The sequence below is a fragment of the Alligator mississippiensis genome, chromosome 9, assembly GCF_030867095.1.
Source record: "Alligator mississippiensis isolate rAllMis1 chromosome 9, rAllMis1, whole genome shotgun sequence".
In the NCBI taxonomy this organism is placed as follows: domain Eukaryota; kingdom Metazoa; phylum Chordata; order Crocodylia; family Alligatoridae; genus Alligator; species Alligator mississippiensis.
Window position 1 is genome coordinate 68,013,932 of NC_081832.1, and position 13,353 is coordinate 68,027,284.

Consider the following 13,353-nt stretch of genomic DNA (forward strand, 5'->3'; position numbering starts at 1 on the left):
TACTAGAAAGGAACTGTAAAGAAGTACCATAGGTATTGCGCTGGATTTTTTTCTTTTTTCTTCTTTTTTTAAGAAACCCTTGGGTTTAGAGTTGGAAATGGACAAAGATTTCTAAGAACCTCAGGAGACATCTCTCTTTGGGTAAATGTTGCATCTTTTATCAGACCAGCTAAATAGTTGGAAAAACGTTCTTTGCAAGCTTTCAGGGACAAACACCCTTCGTCAGGCACAAGGAGACTCTGCTGGTGTTTTGCATGCTCTGCTGGGTAGAATAGAAGCTGCTGTGCAAAATGTAGGTCTGTGAAAATGCAAATGCATGGCAGTGAAGGTCAGAGGTGCTGGGAGACAATAGGTGTAAGACAGGTGGGGGTGGCTGGGGAAGAGGAGAGTGTTGACCTGGGGGTTGAACAGCAGATAAAAGAGGAGCTATCGTTATCTTTAACTATGAAGACTACATCAAAGAAGCTAACAGACAGCTCTCTAACACCACCTACTAGGAAAACTAGAGGAAGATTCTACTCACCTTTTTACCTTAACTCAAGACCATCATCAAATCACTTATGTATGAACTACAAGAAAAAAATATAGAACTTGATCCCCCTCCATCACTACATTACCCAAGCCAGAGGCTTTTTAAATGCTCTTAAAAATCCACAAACAAGGGAACCCAGGCAGACCCATAATAGCTAACCATGGAACCCGAACTGAGAACATATCAGATTTCATCAAATCCATCCTAAAACCTCTTGTCACCCGAAGAGCACACTTTGTCCAAGACGCAATAGACTTTTAACGGAAACTTAAAAACATAGGCCACCTTCACAGAAATACCCTCCTAGTCACCATGGATGTTACCAGCTTAAATACCAACGTGTCACACCAGGATGGCATCCAAGCCTGCCTTACATATCTGCAAGAGCAAGATTACAGCTCAGAGTACAGACCTAAAGATATTACTGGATTGATACACTTTGTCCTCACATACAACAACTTCACTTTCAATAGCCAACACTTCCTCCAGACCATGGCCTCAGCTATGGGCACCAAAATGGTCCCACAGTGTGCCAACCTTTTTATGGGCCACCTGGGAGAAGAATTCCTCAAGAACTGCACCATCAAACCCATGCTATACCTACAATGAAATCTTCATTATCTGGACCCAAAACCTGCAATCTCTGATTGATTTCCATCACAAATTCAATAATCATCACCCCTCCATCAGACTATCTCTTGAATATTCCAGCACCAATATTTCCATTTTAGACACTATGATCAATATTCAGAATGATTAAATACAAACTACTATGTACAAGAAACCCATGGACCAACATACATATCTACACAGAATAAGCAATCAACCTAAACACACCAAAAAAGCTGTAATATTCAGCCAAGCCAAATTTGTACTGAGGAGAATACCCATGATCGCCACCTCATAAATCTCAAAAGGGTTTTCACCCAACAAGGACACTCCTCCAGAGAGACAGATCGCACTTTTGAAAGAGCCACCTGGATACTACATGATGAATTGCTGCAATACAAAAAGAAAATCCACACAAATCATACACCATTAGGTATGGCATACCATCCTTTCCTGGAACCTATACAGAAAATCATCAAACAATTGCAACCCATTCTAGAAGAAGACTTAAAGAGATCTTTCCAGAACCATCCATCCTAGTCTTTAAACAAGCACTGAACGTCACCAACCTCATCACCAGAAGCAAACTTCCTATGGCCCAAAGCATACCAAATGGATCCAGGCCATTCCAGGACAAAACCTGTCAACACATCTCCACCACTCCCACAATAACTACACACCACAACAAAACCATCACCATTCTTGGATCTTACACCTGTACCTCCAGAAATGTAGCACATGTCATCCAGTACACTAATTGCCCTGATGGAAAATATGTAGGAGAAACCAAACAACAACTGTGCACCAGAATGAACGCACACTGAAAATCTATCAAGGACAAAAATACCCAATTACTTGTGGATGCAAACTTCTCACAAGACAAACTCTCTCTCTTAAATCTCTCAGTTTTAATCTTCAAAGGGAATTTACAAAACACCTTTTCTAGATGAATCCATGAACTTCACTTCATAAATCTATTAGGGCATGTGTAGATGAAATGAGGGGCATGTGTGCACGACACTTTAAAATGGGTTAAATGCTTTTGCACCACTTTAATGTTGTTGGTGTTTGCACCCATTGGCTGTGTATTGCACATTAATTCCAGCCACTGTAGCACATTCAGTGGCATAATGTGCCTTAAATGACTTTGGGGCACAGCAAACTAAAACACCTCTGAGGAGTTTTAGTTTGCTGCCCTAGAGCCACAGAGCGAAGCACCAGGCTCCATGCAGCTCACGCTCCGCAGCTGCGGTGCCCCCCAGAACCACCCGAGCTGGGTACCTACGGGTGGGCACCACTGGGTGGGGGGGCGGGGAACTGCCTCTGCTGTGGAGGGAAGCACCAGCTGCCCCCCCTCATAGCCCAGGGACCACTCCACTTGCCAGCAGCTTGCCCTTCCCTCCCTGCCGCCAGAGGGGCAGGTAAGACATGGGTATACACGACACGAGGATTTACTTTGCCCTAAATTGAAGCGGTATTTTTAAAAATCCACCGCTTCAATTTAGGGTCCCCATTTCGTCTACCTGCACCCCAAGATACAAAAAATCATTGACTTACTATCGACATTGGATTTATGGCGGATTATAACCTGCCTGACATCCGATAACCCTAGTAATCTCTCTACATTTTACCAGCTACATTCTATCACAAGGTCAACATTTCCCTCTCCCCCTCCACAACCTACCCGTCTCACACCTATTATCTCCCATTGCCTCTGATCTTCATTGCCACACGTTTGTATTTTTGCAGACCTACATTTTGCATGTTGGCTTCTATTCTACCCAGGAGAGTATGCAAACCTCCAGCAGACTCTCCCTGTGCCTGAATAAGGGTGCTTGTGCCTGAAAGCTTGCAAAGAACATTTTTTCCAACTATTTAGTTGATCTAATAAAAGATATCACATCTACCCAAAGAACCTTGTCTGCCTATGTCCTTAGACTAAGACAGCTATAACCAATACCCCTTAAGAACCTAGGGAGAATTTATTAATAGTAGAAACTATAATTATGGGAGACTTCTTTAACTTTCCTGAGAGAGATTGCTATCATTACTGGTAGGGCTCAGACATTTTTTGTTGAAATGACTGATAGATTTCTCTTTCAAATGATCATTGAGAAACAGGAGGCAGTGCTTTTTTACATTTGGTTTTAGGGAGCAGCAAAGATCTTAATGAAGAGCTGATTATGGAAAACTAGTTAAAAACAGTTGGGGTATTTGGGGGTTGTATTTGAGAGCTTGAGGATTTCAGTGAAGAAAATAATTGCAAATCAAAAGTGAACATACTATCTGGTGCACTGCACTCCGAGAAAAAGGAAAATATTGGAGGATATAGCACCTTGAACAGAATGTTAATGTTAAGCAAGAAGATCAGCAAAGAATAGGGCTTGGTGAGGTGAGGGATCCTCAGAGGTCAGAAAGTACAGAAAAAAAAGTGAGAATGGCCAAAGTCTTAGAACCTTGCAAAGAAAATTTCAAACAAAAGGAAAAGACTCTTCAGTTATATAAATAAAAAGAGAAGTAGGAGGATAGAAGTGGAACAGCTATCTACTGAAGAGAGAGATAAGAACAACGTAGGAGTAGTCCAAATACCAAATGAATGCTACGCTTCCATCTTTAATAAAGAGATGTAAATAAAGATAATGGCAACGTACCAAATTGGCATGAGGATATGATAATGCAAATCATCACATTTGGGGATGGGAAAAAACATAGATTGTTTAAGGTGACTGTGGCCGTGATAATTTTCATTAAAGAATACTGAGTGAAATAGCACATGAGAGAGCAATTTTCTATGGCATGGATCTTTAATATATACATTTGTTAATTCGGGAATTGTGATTTACGGTTTGAGATTGCAAATACAGTACCTGTATTCAAAAAGGAAAGAGGAGTGACCTGGCTAATGACAGGTTTTTAGTTTAACTTCAGTGTTATGCAGAGTCTTAGAACAGATGGTGAAGGAAAGAATAATTGAGGATACGGAGATAAACAGGAAGTGGGACAAACCACAAAATAGTTTTATTCGAGGAAGATTGTGTAAGACCAATCTACTATATTTATTTGAATCCAAGACAACCTTGAATTTAAGGTGACCCTCCCATAATTAGATTCTATACATGGGAAATGTGTAAATTTGTTATAGTTTTTCATGTATAGAATCTATTTTCTGGAGGGTCATCTTGAATTCTCTCATCCCCCCACCCACACTACTGCAGTAAGACAAGCCAGATGGTGGGGGGGGGCAATTGGTGGGGGAGGCAGTAGTGGGGGCAAGCTGTATGGGGAGTCAAGCAGCTTGGCTCCTACACCTTACCCACTACACACCTTGCCCCGTACTGCCTGTCCCTCCCCCTCATCACCTGTGCTCCCCTGAAGCCTTAGGCCCTCCACCACCCCCCTTGGCTACCTCTTCCCCTTCCTCCCCCATCACTTCCCACCCCTGTAGCTTTTGCTTTCCCCCCCCCCAAAAAAAAAAAATGCTTACCCTTGCTCCATCACTAGCAAGCGGTGGCCTCACTCCAGCCTGGGGCATGGAGCACATGCTTGCCCAGCCAGAGTTTCTGCTGCCACCACCACTGCTACCAGGCACCATGCTTTGTGCTCCAGGTTGGAGCAGGGGCTTCTGCCTGTCTGAGCCTGAGCAAGGGTAAATGGCAGAGGCTGTATGGGTGGGAGACAGGAAGAGAGGCAGCAGGGGAGAGGGAGGGAAGACCAGAGGCTTTCGGGGGAGGCAGAGGCTCTGAGGGGTAAGAGGTGGGGGGAGCAGGCAGCAGCTGCACTTCTGGAGTTTGCCCTTGTTGCAAAGAAGGTTAATATCATACTGGGATGCATTAGTAGGAGTGTGAACAACAGATCAAGTGAAGTGATTCTTCCCCTCTGTTCTGCACTGATGAAGCCACATCTGGAGTACTGCATCAGTTTTGCCTCCCCCCACTACAGAAAGGTTATGAACAAGTTGGAGAGAGTCCAGCAGAGGGCAATGAAAATGGTTAGGGGGCTGGGAGAAGACTGAAGGGGAATTTAAAGCAGCCTTCAACTACTTAGATACTAGGAAAAACTTTTTTCACAAAGAGGTTAGTAAAACACTGGAACAGGTTACCCAAAGAAGTTGTATCATCTCTATCCTCAGAGGTTTATAAGACCCTGCTAGAGCTGGGATGATCTAGTTGGGGATGAAGGACCCTTTGAGCAGGGGTTGGACTAGATGATCTCTTGAGGTCCCTTCCAACCCTCTTTTTCTATGATTCCATGATTCTATGGAGTTGGAGCCACAGCTGCTGCCTGCTACCCCATTGCCTCGTACTCAAATCCAAGATGAAGGGCCCCCCATGTTAAGGGGGGGGGGGGCTCATCTTGGATTCAAGTAAATACAGTACTACCCTTCCCTGATAGAAGAGATGCATTCAGTACAGGAGATTTAATCTGACTAGATTTACAGAAATCATTTGACTCTGGGTTATTAATGCTATAATCTGTAAGGTCAATAAGGAGTTACCTAAAAGAGATATTACAACTAGTTCTGTTGAAAGGGGAGTTATGGGATTGGAGAGAACTTACTAGTGATGTTCCTCTGAGACTGGTTTTGAGTCCCATTCTGTGGCATTTTCATTGGTGACCATGGTGCAAGAACTAGTTATGTGTTAATGAATTTTGTGGATCACATAAAGGTCAATGCATAAGAAAATTGGATTTTACAGAAAGAATTGGATAACCTCATGGTGTGGTGCAGTGGAGGGAATGACACCAAGTACAAAGTGCACTTTGGGATTAATACCAAGAACTTCTGTTATACGGACACACAGACTGGAAATAATAGAGGGAAAGGGGCGTGGGAGTACTAGTCAATCATAGAATGAACCATCAGTGTGGTGCAGATGTAAAAAAAGATCAGTGCAATTTCCGGATGTGTTTTCTGGACTATTTTTAGTAAATGGTACTAATACTTCCCTAGAAGGCATTAATAAAACTTTTAGAACCTTGCATACAGTTCTGTTACCTATGTTCAAAAAAGTTTTATTTAAACTGGAACCAGTACAAGGAAAGGGGCTACCAGGATGTTTAAGAGAGTGAAAAGTAGTTAATGAGATGGCTAATGAGAAGGGAGTAAAAGACCTTTAGCTTATTTCTTTCCATTCACTGTATTGCTATGATTACCTTTTATACATGTATCTGCCTGGCATAGATTAAGGAAGAAGAAGTGCTATTTGAGTTGAAGAAAAATACTGGAACAAAACTGGCCATAGACAAATTTACAGTGGAAATTATAAGTTTTCTAACAATCTGAATGAGGTTTTAGAATCATCTTCCAGCCATAGTACCAGGGACAAAGAACCATATTTACTTGGCAAGTTTATGGACTGGATAGCATGACTGTAAAGGTGTTCTTGGGGCAATCATCATCTCATGTGACATATTGGCTCTTCAGAGTCAAGATACCTGAAAGAAATAATATTGATATGAATTAAACTCTGCAATCACACTAAACCTGAGCTAAATGCAAAACTCAGGGATATACAACAGTCTTTATTTTATTTAGATTTATTAAGAGGAGTTTTCAGGAGTTAGGATTTAGGTCTCTGATAGGCAGGATGTGGGAAATCTGTATATCTATAGATGAACTCATCCTCCTTAATAGTCAACATTCTTGTAGGGTAGGGTGATATCTGACTCGTAGTCAATGTCAACGAAGCGGAAATTTAGACATTTTAAGTTTTTGCATTTTTAACTGTATAGATCATTCTAGAGCTAAAACTCATGGTAATCAATTTTGAAAAGTGTGCCTGGTGATGGTGAATCTGCTTCAGTTCCTTTTTTTCTGTTGTTTGTATAATAAATCCACTTTGACTATATTTGCTTTCAAATAAGCATATACAAAACGACATTAACAAGTCATTAACAGTAAGGAGTCAGGCACTCAGAAGTTGGAAACTCCAGATTTGAAGTTGCTTAGGCAACCTTAATCCAGCCCCCATGTGTATGTGCTTTTGCCACCAAATCACCTACTATTTTTTTCCATGGGATCTCTGCTTCCTTCTCTTCACAGGATGCTGCTTCAGTGGAAAACAATTTTAATTCTGTTGTTTCCACATTTTAAGTCTTTGACTTTGCCATTTAATAAATCCCATTTAAGGCAGATTTTTGTGTGTAATTTCTACGGCTGTGCAAAGCTTCAGTCACCAATTCACTTCATAGGAGATTCAGCTCAATTTGGGGGCCAAATCTCCAAATCTGAATTGAATTGGAAGACCCTTTAAAAGCTCTGAATCAATTCAAAGCATCTGAATCAATTCGGAAAACATTTGGAGATTTGGATCGGCCAGGGAGAGGCAGGCACAGCCAGGTGACTGCAGGTTCTCCCATGGCTCCTCCGACTGTGCCTGCCTCTCCCTAGGTTGGGGGAGTTGCGGGGGAAGCCCCTGTGGATGCCGCGCCTGGACCCAGCCTCCCGGCACTTAAAAAAGCCCCACACTCACCAGATGCAGCAGTCACCCAGAGCCTGGCAGTGTTCAGCCCCGGTGGCCCCAGCTCCCAGTGCACAGTGTACTGCTGGGCCACACTGCATCTATGCCATGAGGCAGCTGCTGTGCGGGTGCCAGATGGGGAGGGAGAGGGGGTGGCGATCCCTACTGCCCCCCACTCTGCCCTGTGCTGCACAGGGGGCTCTGCCATGAGCACCCAGAGGGCCTGATCACCACTGCTGCAGCTGGTGTGTGTTGAGCTTTTCTTTTTTTTGTTTTGTTTTTGTAAAGTGCTGGGAGGCTGGGGCTGGGCAGGCCAGCTATGGGGATTTCTCCCACGGCTCCCCCCGCCTTGGGAGAGGAAGGCACAGATGGAGGAGCTGTGGGAGAACCTGCAGCCACCCAGCTGTGCTTGCCTTTTTCCAGCCGATCTGAATCGCTGAATCTCTCCAAGTCAGTGCTGAATCTTTGGAAGCAGATTTGACTGAATCGAACGGGGACAGTGATTTGAATCACCAAATCGAATCACTGTCCTCTGAACTGGCCAAATCCAAATCTGAATGGAATACTTCCCTATTCTCACAGGCCTAGTAATTTCTGATACTTCCAAAACCCCTGAGAATAAAACAGAAAGTTCCTCCTATGCTATCGCACCAATTGTCAGATGGTTCATCAGCAAAACTGAAGCTTTTGGATCCAGGGCCAGACTCTTGTTGCTAGAGCTATTAAGATTATAAAAAGTGCTGGTAGGTTGTCATCCCATGTGTGAACCAGTATGGGAAGGGGATGAGATGCACTTTTCTTGTGGGTTCCACAAATATTAGCTAAAATCAGAAGAATGATGAGACTCAAAAATCATGGGTTCCATTACCATCCTATGGAGGAAATTGTGCTCTGGTGTTTGCCAACCAGAGATGTGGGTTTTCTGGAAAATTTTCCAATGCCCTAAATAGAGTGTGATCTGATTTATCATGTTTACTTGACTTATATTTAGTAAGTAAAACTAAAAAAGTATCCCATATTAATTTTATCTGTCAATAGCCACAAGTATTTGAACGGAAATATTTGATTAGGAAAAAAATTAAATACAGAACACTTAATGTGGTTTAAGTGTTATATTCAAACAAATTCAAAGCTTTACGTGAAAAGAAATTATTTTTATTGGAGTACTTGTAAAAATGTAAAGACAATACACAAAAGCACGTACTTCCCTTACATTGTTTGTTTAAATTTAAGAAAAAAATGAAGGCAATGAAAAATGTTGACACACTAATTTTAGCACACCCAAAGAACTGTGCATGATATGCTGTGCACTCATCTACTTCAACAGAATTTAACTCTTCCATTGAGGTCATTGCGGCACGTCCAGTTTCACTGTCACTATCTGTAGCATCACTTGCACCGCTTATTAGTTCCATTTCAGAGTGGGATTGAGGCAAATGTGATTTAGAACTGCTTGAACCACACACTTTTTCACTAAAGGAAGGTTTTATCAATGAGCCTATGGGTAAGGGCAACTTATCACACTGCATCTTCTTTACTAATTGTGCTTCTGACTGATTCTCCAGAAGCAAGAGATTTTGGGAAATAGAAGCAAATCCATTTTGAGAAATAGAAACAAACCAAACCAGCATAAGGAATCCTCTCATACTGTAGAGCTCCAGTAGTGGCTCCCAGACTGCAAATGTTGTCCCTGCAATCAGCAAAGCAAGTATGGTTGAGGGTCAGCAAGCCTAGGTAGGGCTTCTATGTCTCAGCAATCACTAGCTGTTCTACCTTTGAGACTATGAAAGCTAAGCTGCATGGCTTGGGGACCTAGAGAGCAGCAGAAAGACAGACCAGGATAAGGGGGCAGAAAGGTGGTTTAAAGAGATTTTTGCATACCACCTATCAGTCAGCCCACCCTGACCTGCACAGTGTGTCCTGTGGCTGCACTCGAGGTGGCAGGGGGAGCCATAGGCCACATTCCAAACATTGTACTTGAAAGATAAATCTTTTGGAGATGAGCAGTTACCTTTCAGCATATTCTCTGCCTGGTGAACCAGGGATCCTGGTTTTCGCTGATAAAAAAAATTCTCAAATTCTGGTTAAAAACCCCTGAAGGTCCCCGCTGGTGCTCTTCAATCCCCACGCACAGCTCCACACCACCACTCAGTCCTGCTCCAGGGGGCCCAGCTGCCAGACCTACAGGCCCAGGACCCAGGTCTACAGCGCCTTGCCCCCTGCAACAGTGCCCAAGCTTTGGCTGCCACATGTGGGAGGTAGTGACTGCTGAGGTGGATCAGAGCGCAGAGCTCCCCTTCCCCCACAGGCGTGAAGGCTGGAGTGGAGCCCATGTGGGGATGTGGATGTAGGCTGTCTACTGCAGGCTCGGGGCTCCCTGCCCTGCTGCCCTTCCCCTGAGACCTCTACAGTCCAGCAGGCAGTACCCAGGGCAGAATGGGGTCAGGTGGGGAAGCTCACCCACTGAGCCACAGAGGCCCCATGGGGAGGGCAGCATGGTAGGGAGCCCTGAGCCTGCAGCTAGCATCCTGCCCCTACCCCACACACAAATCCGGGGGGCAAGTGCCCCCCCCATGCCCCTCATCATTATCTCTGGCGAAGGGGGGCCCAATACTAAAAGTTTGCCCAGGGCCGCCAGGAGTCTAGGTACGGTGCTACAGCCATAGTCTATGAATCAATTGCCTTTGACAGCAGGAACATCCTGAGTGCTTGCTTCTGAGATAACCTGTGTAGTCATAAGACAGGTATGTCACTGTCATGTTCTCTGTCTGCGCCATTTAGAATATATCCAGACTTTGTGGAGATCAAACTTTCCAAGTCTGTTTACTTCAAGTTCGGCACATATTTAGATACTGTTTGATTCCATAGGTAAACGACACTTCGTAAGAAGTATTCTTTCTGGTAACATATTCCAGATCTGTGTACTGTTCACACTAGCGGTGGGACTAATGGAAGAAGGGAGAAAGTGACTGAGTAGGAATGGGAAGGCAGGCTGAAGAGTTGGCAACAGAGATGTGGGGCGGAAAGTTTTCCAAACCAGAAAAAAATTCCAGAAAATATTCCAGTGCTTTATTTGTCCATGGGAAATTTTCCATTTCTAAAAAGTCATTGTTTCATAAATTTCATTAGTAACAATGAATGGATGCCAATACAGTATTAGGCATGCTTGGCAGTTTCATAGTTATAATTAATATTTTTCAGGTGTTTATCCCTAGGAAGTGTGTGAGAGTGTACATATATGTTTTACTGATTTGTAAACAGGAGGGTAAATGCACTCGCATGATAATCCAAACCAAAAATCAAGTTGTGCGGATCAAGTTGTCAGGCTCTGGGGCCTGGGAGCATGGTGACCTCCCCTTGTGGGGTCTGCTCCCTTTTGGGATCTCTGGCGCGCCAGCTGGAGGAGCTCCAGGCCACAGTCGAGAGACTGCGTGCCATCAGGGACTGCAAGCAGGAGAGACTCCTACTGCCAGGCCCTTCTCCCCCCGGGAGGCGGAGGGTAGATCACAGTCTCCCTCCACGCCAAAGGAGGACTCTGGGACCTCCTGCTTTGTCCAGCCAGGGGCATGGACCAAGGTGGTCAAGGGCCCTAAGGCCCGCCGCACCAAGGCCCCTCCCCCACCAGAACTGAGAAATGGGTACGTACCTCTTGCTGCCCCAGCAGAGCCTGCTGAGTTGCCGGCCCCCACAGGCAACATGGGCCTAACTGCAGCTCCCGCCCCTGCTCTCCCCAAGACAAAACGTAAGGTGTTTGTTGTGGGAGACTCCCTCCTGAGGGGGACGGAGGGGCCAATCTGCCACCCCGACCCCTTAGCCCTGCAAGTCTGCTGCTTCCCAGGGGCCCGCATCCGGGACATTGCGGAGAGGATCCCAAAACTCCTTAAACCCACAGACCACTATCCCATGCTCCTTATTCATGTGGGCACCAATGACACTGCTCGGAGCACTCCCAGCCAGGTCATGAGGCGCTACAGGGATTTGGGAGCGGGGCTTAAGGGTCTGGGGGCACAGGTGGTGTTCTCGTCGATCCTCCCAGTCTGAGGCTATGGGCTGAGAAGGGACAGGAGGATCTATGTGGTCAACCAAAGACTGCAACGCTGGTGTCGTCAGGAAGGCTTTGGCTTTTATGACCACAGCCCACTCTTTGGCGAGAGAGGCAGTGAGCTGCTGGGAAGAGATGGCCTCCACCTCTCTCCCCTAGGGAGGAGGCTCTTCTCAGCCAGACTGGCTGACCTGCTCCACCAGGCTTTAAATTAAGCCCGTTGGGGGACGGGGGGACTACCGCCACTGCTGGCCCGCTGAGCAATCCTTGCAAAGCCAGCGGATCACAGCGCTTCAGGGAGCCCAGCCCTGCCCCAGCCCTGGTAAAATCTGTGGGCAAGGAAGGAGCCCCCCAGGGGGCACTTGCCTGCCTGTACACTAATGCCAGGAGCTTGGGGAATAAGCAGGAGGAGCTCATCCTCCTGCTCAGTGCAAACAATTATGATGTCATAGGGGTAACGGAGACCTGGTGGGACTCCACCCATGACTGGACCACAGGGATAGATGGCTATACCCTGTACAGGAGGGATTGTGTAGAGAAAAGGGGCGGGGGTGTAGCTCTCTATGTTAAGGAAAGCTGCATGTCCCTGCAAGCCGATATTGGCGACCAGGGTGGACGGCTGGAGACCCTCTGGGTTAAAATCCGTGGGGAACACAGCACAGGGGACACAATGGTGGGAGTCTATTACAGACCTCCCACCCAAAGTCCTGAGCTTGACCAGGAGTTTGCCCAGGAACTGGCTGAGGCAGCTTGCTCCAGGACCATGGTTGTCATGGGCAACTTCAATTACCCGGACATCTCGTGGGAGGATTGCTCAGCAAAATCTGAGTGGTCGCAGAGCTTCCTCTCGTGCGTGGATGACCTCTACCTGACTCAAGAAGTCTATGGGCCAACGAGAGGCAAAGCGCTGCTCGACCTGGTACTGGCTACTGGGGATGACCTAGTCGGTGACCTAGTGATCGATGGGAAACTGGGTGACAGCGACCACGAGCTGATCACCTTCACCATCCGCCGAAAAGCTGGCAAGTCAGTCAGCAACACGCAAGTCCTTGACTTCAGGAAAGATGACTTTGACAAGCTCAGGAGGCTTGTCAGTGAGGCCCTAAGGGACCGTGACCACAGGGAGAGCGGAGTTCAAGAAGAGTGGTTGCTCCTCAAGGGAGCGATCCTCAATGCACAAACTAAGTCTATTCCATCTCGGAGGAAAGGCAGCAAGAAGGCACAGCAGCCCCCCTGGCTCTCCAGGAACCTAGCAGACCTCCTGAGGCTAAAAAGAAAGGCCTACAAAGGATGGAGGATGGGAGTCACCTCCAAGGAGGATTATTCTGCACTGGTCCGGTCCTGTAGGGAGCAGACCAGGAAAGCCAAGGCTGCAACTGAACTCCAGCTATCTTTGAGCATCAAGGACAATAAAAAGTCCTTTTTCAGATATGTGGTGAGCCGGAGGAAAAGCAGGGGCAACATTGGACCCCTGCTGAACCAGATGGGGCAACTGACAACTGACGCCCAGGAAAAAGCCAACCTATTAAATAGGTACTTTGCGTCAGTCTTTCATCAGCCCCATGGGACGCCCATGCCCGCTACAGGGCCAGGAAGTCTGGGTGAGGGTGATCCCCTGCCCTCCATTAATGTTGACTTTCTGAAGGAACATCTTGAGAAGCTGGATACCTTCAAGTCAGCTGGCCCTGACAATCTTCACCCCAGGGTAC